Here is a 14842-nt window from a genome sequence, read left to right as displayed (position 1 = left end):
ATCCACTTCTGTGTTTGCCAGGCACTGGCATAGCCTCACAAGTGGCCGCTATATCAGGGTCCCTTCAGCAGAATCTTGCTGGGCATTTTGCATTTTCTTTGATTGTTGTGTCCATGTTTTCCATGGACACTTGTGTACATGAGATTCTCTCTTCCATCTCTGTATTCTGTTGCTGATGCTGACATCTATTGGTCCTGATTTCTTTCCTAGGGTTTCTATCTCCAGAGTTGTCTCCCTTTGTGATTTCTTCATTGTTTCTACTTCCATTTTTAGATCCTGGATGGTTTTGTTCAATTCTTTCACCTGTTTGGTAGTGTTTTCCTGTAACTCTTTAAGGGATTTTTGTGCTTCCTCTTTAAGGGCTTCTAGATGTTTACCTGTGTTTTCCTGTATTTCCTTCTTAAAGTCTTCCATCATCATCATCATGAGAAGTGACTTTAGATCCATGTCTTGCTTTTCTGGTGTGATGGTGTATCCAGGACTTGCTATTGTGGAAGAGTTTGGTTCTGATGATGCCAAGTAAGCTTGGTTTCTGTTGCTTTTGTTCTTAGCATTGCTTCTTGCCATCTGATTATCTGAAATGCTTGCTGCCCTCAATATATCTGATTAGATCCTGACCTAACTATAACCCCAGTTGATTCAGGACTCCCCAGAGTCCATCTTTCTATGTGATCCTGTGATTCAGGGATCCAATGAACCTGAGATATTGGGTGTGTCACAGTTCTTGGCAGTCAAGCCTCCTCTGAGACCCTGAGATCCTGGTGGGACCAAGCTCCTGGTATCCTGGTACCCTGGAATCCTAAGATCCTGGGCATGTTACAGAGTCTGGAAGTAATGTCTCCTCTGGGGACTCTGTGGCTGTCTGATGTGTTCGAAACCAAGGTCAACCAGCATAGATCAGAAGGAACTTGAGCTGCTGATCAGGCAGCACACCTGTATCCTTGCTCATCCTCTCACAGGACCTTCATGATTGGTTTGGAACAGATGTTGTTTTCCACTCACCAGTGATCCTAAGATCCTGGACACTTTAGGGTACCTGCAGCATGGAGAGTCTTCTGGGGACATGGGGCCTTCTGCCGAGTTTGTGCCCAAACTAGTTTATTTTTATTATCAATTTGACCCCATCAAGAATCACCTGAGAAGAAGGAAACTAAATTGTGTTGGAAATTTTAATTTGGAAAAGTCAACCTATGACAAGGCAAGGTCTATGAGAGATTGTTTGCTAGATGATAAATATGTGAAGGCCCAGCGCTCCAGCTCTAGGCATTAAGAGAGCTAATTGAACATTTATCATTTCACAGATCAATAAACAGCATTCTTCCATAGTTTTTCCCTTGGTTCCTCCTTCAGTTGCAGCCCTAACATTCCTCAGTGGGGCAATACAACCTAAAAACCCATAAGCTAAAATAGATCCTTTCTTCCCAAAGCTGTTGTCTGTCAGAGTATTTTATCACAACAGCAGAAAAGCAAACTAGATCTGATAGTTAACTCAATTACATGGCTATAATAACAAGTGAACCAATTTCTATTGTGCTTTAAAATTCCCACATCTCTACAAGTTTTCATTGATGAATAAATTTCCAACACATGAATTCTCTGAGACAAAGAACAACTGTATGAATCTGGATATTCGTTATCTTTTCTCTTGCTTCTTTTATTCTCTGATATTTTATTATAATTATATTGTTTTCTCCTTTTTCTTCTCCAAAGTCCTCTTATAAACACCTCCTTGCTCTACCTCAAATTCATGGCTTCTTCATTCATTAATTCCTATATTATGTATATCTATAAATATTTGTATTCCTAAACACAACATGACCAAGCTGTATAATGTAATTTGTATATGTTTTCAGGGCAGACCATTTGGTATTGGGTATGTTTTATTCTGGGGAATAAATTTCCAACACATGAAATTCAGAAAACATATAATAACTGTATAAACATGATACTCATTATCTTTTTGTTTCTGTCATTTTGGAGAATATAATGTAATATATCAATTTATAAATTTATATTTACATTTTATAACTATAATTTTATGTATAATTACATAATTTTATATTATAGAATCTATAATTATTTCCTTTTGTAATATAATTATATCATTATACTAAGTGTTGTGCTCTTCCCATAGGAAAACTATTTCTCCCACTCTCAGCATTCCTTAGTTGCCCCTCATGGTTCTTTGCATAGTTGAAGCTTCATGGGCCTTTCTAATCCACTTTAACATGTCCATTGTTGTTTTCCTTATTCAGCTCATGTTTAGGCAGCCAACCTTATCTTTGATAGAAACAAAACTAGGAGATTTGGTCAAATAAATAAAACATGTTTCACAGAAACTAATACTACCACTTCTGAGTTTGACTTTAAGTTAGCAATACCAATCTCTAGACATTCCTAAGCTTTTCTAGAAGAGTACAGAATTGGTCCAGAATGGGAATGATTTCTGGTATAGGAGATAACCAGCTGCAGACTTAGAAGAAATCGAGTCCATCCAGCATTGCATGTTGTAAGCAATGCTATTCCAGAGTCTTTTGTATAATTTTTTGTATCAGTGTGTTTTCTATTCTTGTAGATGTGTATCAAGTATTGAAATTCCTTGGAACTGCAATAACTGTATGTTTTACATTTCAGAGTGTTTTCCAAAAATTCTGCACTATTCTTCATCCTCACCAATAATATGAGATTGTAAATTCCTTGCATCCTGTGAACAATTACCATTTTATCATAACCCTGCCAATCAATGTGAAATTTTGTTGCACTGTGATTTTTACTCTTTTAGCCATTAGAATATGAAATCTCTTTAATTCTATTATTTATTCTCCCTAAGATACATTACTTCAGATGTGTTATTTTCATCTATTTATCTATGGTATTTTTTAAGGAACAGATTACTTTTAATTTTAATTATGTTCAATTATTTTCCCATAACATTTCATTGTGATATCTTATCCATACCAATTTCATGGGCATGAAATTTTTCCCAGGTATTTCTTAAAATGTTATTTTTAGATATTATACTATATATTATAGTATCCATTTTTCATTAATTTTTTCATCCTATGGAAAGTTGGATATCAAGTATGAAGATGTAACTTCATCTTATTGCCTATTTGTTGGAAAAATATTCTTCTTACACTGAATTGTTAGGAAACACACAAGTTCAATGATATATATAACTTTTTTTTTAGACTGACAATTTTCTGACATCTCATGACATAATATGGCTTTGATTTCATGTTCTCACCTAATTGCTCTAACTTAAAGTTCTGCTATAATGTTAAGTAAAGTTCAGCTTATAGTGTTGATTGCTTTATGGGAAAGGCTTTAGGTTATTACCATTAATTATTGCAAGGGTTGTATATGTGGGTGGTGGTCATTTTTCTTTGTGTAGATGCTGTTCTTACTATAACATAGAAAAAAATTGGTACCATGATTCAGGGAATGACAAATAAGTCATGAAAAGTCCTTAGCAGACTGAGTACTAACATTCTCATAACAAAATATATTCAGGGACAGATGTATCTTATATTTATCTATAAGTTCCATGTGTTGATAGGGCTAATGTCCTAGGTAGTTAAAATAGAAGGTGCATCTCAAAATACAAGCTTGAGTTCTAAAGTGAACATTTCTGGTTTCTTTAAGAACTCGGGGTGTCATATGATATTTTTCTGGAACCTGTCTGGTGAGCAAGCATGTTAAGTTATGCTGAAAACAGACACATGAAAGTGTGTGTGATGTTTAGAAAGACTGTAAATAGAACCCCACATAAAGTGAAAGGTTGATCTTGTGTTGCTACATCATGCAATACTTGGCTAGTCTTTGCTGACCATCAAGCACTTTGCTAGTCTGCACTGACTGTGCAAGGCTTCACTGGTCTTCAGTGGTATTTACTTTGTAGAGAGAAACATGCCCATGATCTTCTTGTGGTATTGTGGCTGATTCTGGCTAGTTAATACTACTGACACACGGAAATTAAGCAGAACTTAACATTTCTGTTGAATCAAACCCTGCTACTGATTCACGTTTGATATTTGCTATTCCACTGGATCAGGTATATTGACATTGAAGAGTGGAATCACCACAAAGAACTACTTTTAAAAAGGTCCAGAAAAAGAAAAAAAACCTAGTAGCCCTCTTTCTTCACTACCTCTGGTTGGTAAGATAGAAGGGAGGTTGAAGTGTTCAAGAACCCTAAATAAAGTGGGTTTAGAAAAATCTAAGCCTACCGAATTCTGTTTAACACTTAAGGTATATAAAACTACAGATACTGAACTCATTTTTCCCCTCTTTCTGCATAGAACTTCCAGAAGAAAATGTTCGAGGGAAATCTTTCTGGAGTAACTGAGTTCAGTCTTGCTGGTGTAACAGACAAACCAGGGCTGCAGCTGCCCCTCTTCCTCCTGTTCCTAGGAATCTATGCGTTCACAGTGGTGGGGAATCTGAGCATGATCACTCTGATACTATTCAGTTCTCAACTACACACACCTATGTATTATTTCCTCAGCAGTCTGTCTTTCATTGACCTCTGCAAGTCCACTGTCATTATTCCCAAAATGTTGGTGAACTTTTTGGCTGTGAAGAACATCATCTCTTACCCTGAATGCCTGACACAGTTCTGCTTTTTTTGCTTCTTTTGGTATTGCAGAGTGTCAAATGTTGGCTGTAATGGCATATGACCGCTATGTTGCCATCTGTAACCCCTTACTTTACAGTGCTGTAATGTCCTTTCAAGTGTGTTCCTGGATGATATTTGGAGTATACAGTATAGCTTTGATTAGTTCCACAACTCAAACAGTCTGCATATTAAGAGTTCATTTCTGTAAGTCCAATGTAATAAATCATTACTTCTGTGATATTACCCCACTCCTGGAACTCTCTTGTTCTGATACATTTTTTAATGAAGTATTAGCTTTGTGTTTCAGTGTTTTCAATATCTTTATTCCAACTCTGACAATTCTAAGCTCATACATCTTCATCATTGCCAGCATCCTCCGGATTAAATCCACAGAAGGCAGGTCCAAAGCCTTCAGCACCTGCAGCTCACACATATCAGCTGTTGCTATCTTCTTTGGTTCCCTTGCATTCATGTACCTGCAGCCATCATCAGTCAGCTCCATGGACCAAGGGAAAGTGTCTTCTGTATTTTATACCATTGTTGTGCCCATGCTGAATCCTTTGATCTACAGCCTAAGGAATAAGGATGTCAAAGTTGCTCTAAATAAGTTCCTCAAAAGAATTTTTTTCTTGTGAACAAAACTGATTTTTCTTTACTAAAATTCTTGTTACAGGGCTTACAAACAGTTCAGCTTACTAAGTATGGATATCACATGATTTGAGATTACTACTATCTATTGCTGTTTATTTTTAAAGTCTCCAAGGGCAGGACAAGTTTTAGCTAATGGAACATATAAAGAACAACATCTATATGGCATATAGAGAACCATCAGATTATTATTGCATGCATCACACTAGTCAACTTGTCAAACCATCAAAACCTTCTTATGAGTGATTCTGATTTATGTATGTAGAACAATTTTCCCTTCATGTGACACATAGTTATAGCCAAGAATAAGTACATTTGGCCAGCATTCTTGATCATCTCAATATTCTATGTAATTTGCCTTTTTAATGAAATATATTTCTAAGGATTTCAGACATTGTGATATCCAAACAATAATTTTATTAAAAAGTAAACTATGCAACATATTACTAGGTTTTTTTTTTAAATCTCTAGAACTGTATTAAAGGACATAGAGTGATATCTTGTGTGGTAATATAGCTCCTACTCCAAAAAAGAACTCAAGAAGATGAGACACACTCTGTTAAACAGGAATGAATTCAATGTACACAAGCCTCTAAAGCAAACTGAAAGTAAGAACAAGAATTCTTATGTTCATATATTTCTAATATTTGATGGAATGCCTCTAACACATAACCGACTATGGCAGATTCAGAAGTACATTATCTTACTATTGTATAAATATATAATATCAATTCAGATCTAGAGAACAAGACTGGTAAAATTGATTTCTGAATAATAACATATTAGTCAGAAATATTAAATACCCTCATATTAAAAATACTATCTACACTGAAAAGAAAAGAGTAATTAGGGACAGAAAAGGAAACTTCCAAATAATAAATTCCCATTATTTCCCTTACCCAATTAAATTCCCATTGCTTCCCTTGAAACAGCAATCATAAAACTGAGATTATTCTTCTGGAAGGTAACTCTTCGTATTAGGCCATCAGTAGCTCTATTGGCCTCCAAAAATACAAAAATTCATTAAGTCACCTATGATGTACTATGGATGGTAGTAACATTTGCAGAATCTTTCCTCTATGGTCTTAAAGCATCTCCAAAGAAGTCACTTCTTATTATCTAGAGCTACTTATAGATCATATGTGATGATTGTGTTGTTTCTGATTCCTGAAAATTTCAGAGCTTTGAAAAGTTTCATTAAGGATAATTCCCACCCATGATCCACTAGATGACTTTATTTAAACTCAGTTGATCACAAAACAAAACAAAATCATATGATCAAGGAAAGGTGACTTGCAGAAAGTACAGAAAGTTGGGGTTAATAGGTGTTTAAAAGAGGAAAAGGAATTAAGGATAAAAGTAATTAGGATATATTGCATACATATATAAAATTAATAAAGAATAAATTTAATAAAATCTTAACTTTATAATATTTAATGTGAAAGTTAAAATAGTAAACTATAAAAATCTAATGCATATGTCAAGAATTCCTACCCAGACTTAGGTGAATCAAATGCCATGTCTATTCCTATCTTTATATGGTCTTTCACGTTGATTTCCTTAGTAGCAGAACCAGATTACATGCCAACGAACCGCGAATAAGTTTTTCTCTTTCTTTATATCTTCAATGGCATTTATTCTCATTTCATTTTAATGAATATAATTTTATTCAGTCTTTCAAAAATTTGTAAATGTAAACAATATATTTTGATGATATTCAATTCGTACTCCTTCTCTTACATCCTCCAGGATATGACATCTACCCCAATCATTATGGCTACTTTTAAAATTTTCTTTTACCCATTGAGCTAAATTTGCACTATATATATATATATATATATATATATATATATATATATATATACAGATGAGATGGATGAGAGTGGAGCCATCCATTGGAGCATGATAGACCTACCAGATGCAACAACTCAAAAGCAAATTAATTCTACCTTTCTTTCCTAGGATACAGATTGGGCATGAGCCTAGAAATGATGTAGCTGGGTCGCATGGTGTGTGAATACCATGCTTCTTAAAGATCCTCCACACTCATTTATATAGTGGTTGAAACAATCTGCAGTCCCAGAACTGGTATACAAAAAAATCTTTGTCCTGTTCATCTTAGTCAGATTTTGTTGTCAGTTGTTCTCCTAAACCTTGTGGATTTTTGACTGGGGAAACGTGAAATCTCTAAGTAATTTTAAATCACCATTTTCCTAATGGCTTTGGATGATGAACACTAATTTTCTCCAGAAATGAATCTACACACCTATGGTCACTTGATTTTTGACAAGGGGGCTAAAACCATNCANTGGAAAAAANNCANCATTTTCAACAAATGGTGCTGGCACAACTGGCGGCTATCATGTAGAAGAATGAGAATTGATCCATTCTTATCTCCTTGTACAAAGCTCAAGTCTAAGTGGATCAAAGACCTCCACATAAAACCAGAGACACTGAATTGATAGAGGAGAAAGTGGGGAAAAACCTCGAAGATATGGGCAAAGGAAAAAAATTTCTCTCTTGATATCTCTTGGTTCAGGTCTATACACTATTTTAATCTTTTTACTTGACTTCAGGCTGATTTTTGTTTTATTTCTTTATATAATCTAGATTATAATCCTCTTTCATAAGTACAGTCCAAAAAGATGTCTTTCCCATTCTGTTGACAGGAGCTTAATGTAATTATTTTCCTATGATGTACAGAAGCTTTCTAATTTTATGGGATCTTATCTGTCAATTATTATTTCTATTTTTTATACTACTAATTCAGAAATCTTTTCTTGTGCCTATATTTTGAAATGTTATTCCTTAATTTTTTTCCATTAGTACTTTCAAAGTATATAGCTTTTATCCATTTAGAGTAAAGTTTTATATAGGGAGATGGAGATGGATATAGTTTCATTCTTCCTTATATTAATATCCAGTTTTCTTCAGACCATTAATTGAAAATGCTGTCTTTTCTCTAATTTGTATTTTTGATATTTTTTTCGAAATTCGAATGTATTTTCTGCTATGGAATTATATCTGGATCCTATAATTGTTTTACATGTCTGTTTTTTGGTTGGGTTTTTTTTCAAGTAGCACACTCTGTTTATACATTGCTATGGCTGTATAGTATAACTTGAAATTGATGCTGTGACATTTAAACCACAGTAATATTTTCATTAAAATTATTTAGCCTATTCTTGACCGTTTGTGATTCCAATATAAATTTTAAGACTTTTTTTTTCTATGTGTGTCAAGAATGACCCCAAACTTTTTACTGGAGTGTCACAGAATTTGTAGAAGTTGCTTTCATAAGATCACCAGGACATATACCCATAAGATTCTTTGTCATACTTCAAATACTTGTTGAACCATGCTCACTGATGGTATTCAAATAAAAAAAAATGTAATCAACTTGGATTCTTATCAGCTGATTAACTGATAGAGGAAATGTGGTATCAGTATACACAATGGCATTTTACTTCTCTCAACAGACAAATTAAAATGTTGGATAAATGAATGAAAGTTTAAAGTAACTTATATAGAGCGAGGTCACCTAGGTTCAGAAAGATAATTATCATACATTTTTTCTCATATGCACATGCCAGCTTCAAATAATAACCAGAAAAAAACTGAATAAAGAAACAAAGTGAAAAACGGCCATTTGGTAAAAGATGGCTTTAGCAATGAAAAATACTACAACATAGGTAATATGAAAATTGAGAGGGGACTTGGGAGTGAAACTTTTGAGCAGGAAGATGGAGGAGGTAAGAGGTAGCTAGGGAAGGTTAGTCAAAATTAAGGATTATGAAAAAGCAAATAGGTTTTGTATTGAATACTTTCTGTTGCTGTGTAATAAATAAATAGGTAGATAGATAGATAGATAGATAGATAGATAGATAGATAGATAAATTAAATTAAATAAATAAACAAGTACCATTCAAAAAACAACTTCTGGAAGAAAGTGTTTCCATTGTTTGTCTTGTGGTTCCAAAGTAACAAGAGTCCATCATCTCAGCAGACAGGGCAGCACCAAAAGCTCCCTGAGAATGTCAGGAATCTAAATGCTCACATCTTTAACTAGAGACGTGAACCACAAAGGAAGTGAACTGTAATTGGAGCAAGGCTATATGCACTAAAAGCCAACCAATTTACATGTAATTCCTTCTTCCAGCAAGAATCCACTTCTTAAAGGTTCCAAACACTGTACATATAGTGCTAGGGAATGAGGACCAAGTGTTCAGATACAAGTAATGATAGGCAGTAGTTTTCATTCAAAACACCGTAGAAATTCACTATTTTAAAAACCAATTAGTGTGTGTGTGTGTGTGTGTGTGTGTGTGTGTGTGTGTGTGTGTGTGTGTTTAAAAGGGGAGAACTAGAAGAGAGACTTCTTGCTTGTCTGGATAATGATGCACCTGAAATCAATAGTTACTTAACAAAAACTAGGGGCTGCCTTGGGACTGAACTCAGTGGACAGTTCCACAGTCTCCAGAGGACTCTCCACCCATGGTCACCCTAGCACCCCAAGGATCTTAGGATCACTAGTGAGTGGAACACAACATCTGTTCCAATTGAACTGGGAGTGCCTGGGGCCAGGTGGAGTATAAGCACAGGAAATCCATCTGACCAGTGGCTCAGGTTCCTTCCAGTCAGTACTGGTCTATCTTGATTTCAAACTCAGCAAACAGTTCCATGGTCCCCGGAGGAGGGATCACTTCCAGGAGCTCTAATACACCCAGGATCTTAGGATCACAGGATCACAGGATCATAGGAGCTTGTTCACATCAGTATCTCAGGGTCTCAGAGGAAGCTTGACTGCCAAGAACTCTTATACACTCAGAATCTCAGCATCACAGGATCAAAAAGGAAAGCTGGACTCTGAGAAGTTCTGACCCAAGTGGAATTAGAGGAAGGACAGGCTCCAATCAGATATATCGAGATCAGGGAGCACTTGAGATAATTAGATGGTGGGAAACAAGGTTAAGAACAGAAGCAACAGAAACCAAGATTACTTGGCATCATCAGAATGCAAGTCTCCCACCATAGCAAGTCCTGGATACACCATCACACCAGAAAAGCAAGATATGGATCTAAAGTCACTTTTCATGATGATGATGGAAGACAATAAGAAGGACATAATAACGCCCTTAAGAATTATAGTAGGACACATACAAACAGGTGAAAGAACTGAACAAAATCATCCAGGATCTAAAAATGTAAGGAGAAACAATAAAGAAATCACAAAGGGAGACAAGTCTGGAAATAGAAAACCTAAGAAAGAATTCAGGAGCCATAGATGCAAGCATAACAAATAGAATACAAGAGATAGAAGAAAGAATCTTAGGTACAGAAGATAACATATACATGGACAAAGCTATCAAAGAAAATGTGAAATGCAAAAAGATCCTAACTCAAAACATCCAGGAAATCCAGGACACAATGAGAAGACTAAACCTAAGGATAATAGGTATAGACCAGAAGGAAGATATCCAACTTAAAGAGCCAGTAAATATCTTCAATAAAATTATAGAAGAAAACTTCCCGAGCCTAAAGAACGAGATGCCCGTGAACATAAAAGAAGCCTACAGAACTCCCAATAGGCTGAACCAGAAAAGAAATTCTTCCAGACACAATAATCAGAACAACAAATGCACTATATAAATATAGAATATTGAAATCAGTAAGGGAAAAAGGACAAGTAACTTATAAAGGCAGACCTATTAGAATTACACCAGATTTCTCATCAGAAGCTATGAATGCCAGAAGATCCTAGGCAGATGTCATACAGACCCTAGGAGAATACAAATGCCACCCCAGGCTACTATACTAAACTCTCAATTACCATAGATGGAGAAACAAAGACATCCCATTGAAAATTCAAATTTACACACTATCTTTCCACAAATCCATCCCTACAAAGGATAATAGATGGAAAACTCCAACACAAGGAGGGAAACTACCTAGGAAAAGAAAGAAAATAAAGAATATTTTTTTCAACAGATCCAAAGGAAGATAACCACACAAAGATAATTCCAACTCTAACAACAAAAATAACAGGAAGCAACAATCACTTTTCCTTAATAACTCTTAACATCAATGGACTCAATTTCCCAATAAAAAGACATAGACTAACAGACTGGATACATAAATAGGACCCAGAAATTTGCTGCATACAGGAAACAAACTTCAGGATCTAAGATAGACACTACCTCTGAATAAAAGGCTGGAAAAAATGCCAAGCAAATGATCCCAAGAAATAAGCTGGAGTAGGTATTCTAATATTGAATAAAATGGACTATCAACCAAATATTATCAAAGAAAGATAAGGAAGGACAATACATATTCATCAAGGAAAAATATCTACCAAGGTGAGCTCTCAGTTCTATACATTTATGCTCCAAATACAAGGGCACCCACATTCATACAAGAAACTTTACTAAAGGTCAAAGCACACTTTGCACCTCACACAATAATAATGGGAAACTTCAACACCCTGCTCTCATCAATGGACAGTCATGGAAACAGAAACCAAACAGAGACACAGTGAAACTAACAAGATATGAACCAAATGGATTTTCAGATATCTACAGAAAATTTCATCCTAAAGTAAAATAATCTTCTTCTCAGCACCTCATGCTACCCTCTCCAAAACTGACCATATAATCTGTCACAAAACAGGCCTCAACAGATACAACAACACTGAAATGTCCTGTGCATTCTTTCAGGTCACCATGGACTAAGGCTGGTCTTCATAAAAAGAAAGTGAACATAAAGCCCACGTAAACATGGAAGTTGACCAATGATAACCTCGTCAAGGAAGAAATAAAGAATGAATTTAATGAAAATGAAGGCACGCCATACCCAAACTTATGGGACATAATGAAAGCAGTGCTAAGAGGAAAACACATTATCTCCGAGTGCCTCCAAAAAGAAACTGGAGATAGCTTACACTAGCAGCTTAACATCACACCTGAAAGCTCTAGAACAAAAAGAAACAAATACACCCAAAAGGAGTAGATGGCAGGAAATAATCAAACTCAAGGCTGAAATCAACCAAATAGAAACAAAAATAACTACAAAGAATCAACCAAAAGAGGAGCTGGTTTTTTTGAGAAAATCAATAAGACAGATAAATCCTTAGCCAGGCTAACCACAGAGAATAAGGTCAGTATCCAAATTAACAAAATCAGAGACAGAAAGTGAGACATAACAACAGAAACTGAGGAAATAAAAACAAACAAACAAACAAACAAAAAACCCACCAGATCCTGCTACAAAAGTCTATACTCAACAAAATTGGAAAATCTGGATGAAATGGACAATTTTCTAGACAAATATAAAAAAACATAGCCCAGGACCAGATGGGTTTAGTACAGAATTCTCTCAGACCTTCAAATAAGACCTAATATTGTTCAAACTATTCCACAAAATAGAAACAGAGGAAGCACTACCTAATTCATTCTATGAAGTCAAAGTATGATTGTACCTAATCCACACAAAGATACAACAAAGGATGAGAACTTCAGACCAATTTCCCATATAAATATCAATGAAAAAATACCCAAAAAATTCTTGAAAACTGATTCCAGGAACACATCAAAACGGTCATCCATCATGATCAAGTAGGCTTCATCCTAGGGATGCAGGGATGGTTCAATATATGGAAATCCATCAACGTAATCCACTATATAAACTAGCTCAAAGAAAAAACCATGTGATCATTTCATTAGATGCTAAGAAATCATTTGACAAAATCCAACACTCCTTTATGATAAAAGTCTTGGAAAGATCAGGAATTTAAGCCCATATCTAAACATAGTAAAAGCAAAATACAGAAAGCCAATAGCCAACTTCAACTAAATGGATAGAAATTTGAAGCAATCCCATTAAAATCAAGGACTAAACAAGGCTGCCCACTTGCTCCCTACCTGTTACATAGAGTACTTGAAGTCCTAACCATAAAATTTGGACAACAGGGCTTTCTGGTTGGTGCCAGCTCAAGGTCACCTTGGGCTCGTACTTGCAGACGGTCCCATTGTCCCCAGAGGACTCTCCATAGGATGTTATGATCACTGGTGAGTGCAACACATTTGTTCTGAGCCAATTATGACTAGCCTGTGACAGCAAAAGCAAGGACACAGGAAAACTGAATTCCAGGAACTGGAATTCAATTTCAAGGACTCTGCCTCACCAATGGCTCAGTTTCCTTCTGATCAGTGCTAGTACACCTTAGTTTCAAACACACCAGATAGCCCCAGGGTCCCCAGAGGAGACACCACTTCTAGGCGCTATAACATGGCCAAGATCTTAAGATTCTAGGATCCCAGGATTCCAGGAACTTGGTCACACCAGGATCTCAGGGTCTCAGAAGAAGCTTGACTGCCAAGAACTCTGACACACCCCGAATCTCAGGTTCACCAAATCCCTGAATCACAGGATCACAGAGAAAGCTGGACTCTGAGGAGCCCTGAATCAACTGGGATTATAGTTAGGACAGGCTCTAATCAGATATCTTAGGGCAGCAGGCATTTGAGATAATCAGATGGCAGGAGGCAATGTTAAGAACAAAAGCAACAGAAACCAAGCTTACATGGAATCATCAGACCCAAACTCTCCCACCATAGCAAGTCAGGTGCTTCTCATCCATTCGGTACTCCTCAGTTGAGAATTCGTTGTTTAGCTCCATTTTTTAATGGGGCTATTTGAGTTTCTGGAGTCCAGCTTCTTGTGCTCTTTGCATATATTGGATATTAGTCACTTATCAGATTTAGGATTGGTAAAAATCCTTTCCCAATCTGTTCGTGGTCTTTTTGCCTTATTGACAGTATCTTTTGCCTTACAGAAGCTTTTTAAATTTTATGAAGTCCCATTTTTGATTCTTGTACTTTCAGCATAAGCCATTGCTGTTCTGTTGAGGAATTTTCCCCTTGTGCCCATATATTCGATGCTTTTTCCCACATTCTCCTCTATAAATTTCAGTGTCTCTGGTTTTATGTGGAGTTCCTTGATCCACTTAGACTTGAGCTTTGTACAAGGAGAGAAGAATGGATCAATTTGCATTCTTCTACATGATAACTGCCAGTTGTGCCAGCACCATTTGTTGAAAATGCTGTCTTTTTTCCACTGGATGGTTTTTTAGCTCCCTTGTCAAAGATCAAGTGACCATAGGTGTATGGGTTCATTTCTGGGTCTTCAATTCTTTTCCATCGATCTACCCATTTGTCATTGTACCAGTACCATGTTTTGTTTTTTGTTTTTTTGTTTTGTTTTGTTTTGTTTTGTTTTGTTTTGTTTTATCACAATTGCTCTGTAGTACAGCTTCAGGTCAGGCATGGTGATTACACCAGAGGTTCTTTTATTGTTGAGAATAGTTTTCACTATCCTATGTTTTTTGTTATTCCAGATGAATTTGCAAATTGCCCTTTCTAATTCGGTGAAGAACTGAGTTGGAATTTTGATGGGGATTGCATTGAATCTGTAGACTGCTTTCAGCAAGATAGCCATTTTTACTATATTGATACTGCCAATCCATGAACATGGGAGATCTTTCCATCTTCTGAGATCTTCTTTGATTTCTTTCTTCAGAGA

General features: G+C 35.9%; 1 pseudogene; it reads left to right on the top strand.

Annotated features, from left to right (window-relative positions):
* Positions 1 to 4316: 4316 nt before the first annotated feature.
* Positions 4317 to 5253, top strand: LOC110328127 (annotated as a pseudogene).
* Positions 5254 to 14842: the final 9589 nt, after the last annotated feature.

This window comes from Mus pahari, chromosome 10 (genome assembly GCF_900095145.1).
Source record: "Mus pahari chromosome 10, PAHARI_EIJ_v1.1, whole genome shotgun sequence".
In the NCBI taxonomy this organism is placed as follows: domain Eukaryota; kingdom Metazoa; phylum Chordata; class Mammalia; order Rodentia; family Muridae; genus Mus; species Mus pahari.
Note: the sequence above shows the minus strand (reverse complement) of the source record. Positions and strands in the feature narration are given on the sequence as shown.